This window comes from Meleagris gallopavo, unplaced genomic scaffold (genome assembly GCF_000146605.3).
Source record: "Meleagris gallopavo isolate NT-WF06-2002-E0010 breed Aviagen turkey brand Nicholas breeding stock unplaced genomic scaffold, Turkey_5.1 ChrUn_random_7180001999473, whole genome shotgun sequence".
Classification (NCBI taxonomy): Eukaryota; Metazoa; Chordata; class Aves; order Galliformes; family Phasianidae; genus Meleagris; species Meleagris gallopavo.
The window spans coordinates 1-642 of record NW_011257360.1 but is presented as its reverse complement, the minus strand read 5'-3'; the positions used below and the strand labels follow the sequence as shown (position 1 = coordinate 642).

Sequence of the window (642 nt, the reverse complement as noted above, 5' to 3'; positions counted from 1 at the left end):
CTCCTGCTCAGTCTCAGGCACACTGGGCAGGTCGCTGTGCTCAGGCAGCTGGGAACTCTGTGATGCTGTCCCAATGCTGCCTGGCTGGCGGGCGTGGAGCTCACGGTCTCAGGCTCCATGGAGCTGCTGGATGGCCCCGGAGCCGTCTGGCCGGCAGTGCTGGGACCAGCGAGCTCGGTGTTGGCGCTGGAGGCTGTAAGGGGAGGCAGGGAGGTCATGAGTCTGAAGCTGCGGCACCACAGTGGGATCTGCCATCCCACTTGGGGCAGACAGACTCTGGCAAAGCTGCCCTGAGCACTGATTGCCTCTTACCGGTACCCAGGCCAGCACAGCTGTCGCACTCCCACGTGGCTGTGGTGTTACTCAAGTGGGAGCACTGTCGGTGGGTGCCCTCAGCAGCGCAGGAGCTGCACAGGAGCAGCTGCCAGGGCCTGGGGAAGCAAAGCGGTTGTGGCCGTGAGGACCAAGTGAGCCAAGCCAGGGAGTGCCCGGCACAGCACATCTCTGGTGCTCAGGACTTGCTCCGCCAGCCTGTGGTGAGGCTGAGATCCCCCACAGAGCCTCAGAGAGCTGCTGCGGTAACTCACCCACTCCCCTCTGCCTGCTCTCTGCCTCCATGGTAAAGGCATTCGCTGGCATTGC

General features: G+C 63.9%; 1 long non-coding RNA gene across 1 annotated transcript; it reads right to left on the bottom strand.

Annotated features, from left to right (window-relative positions):
• Positions 1-75: 75 nt before the first annotated feature.
• On the bottom strand, positions 76-641 carry LOC109365266. The gene is made up of 3 exons (XR_002110875.1): positions 588-641; positions 313-431; positions 76-193 (listed from the first exon to the last, which is right to left on the bottom strand). It is a non-coding gene; the product is annotated as an uncharacterized LOC109365266 (long non-coding RNA).
• Position 642: the final 1 nt, after the last annotated feature.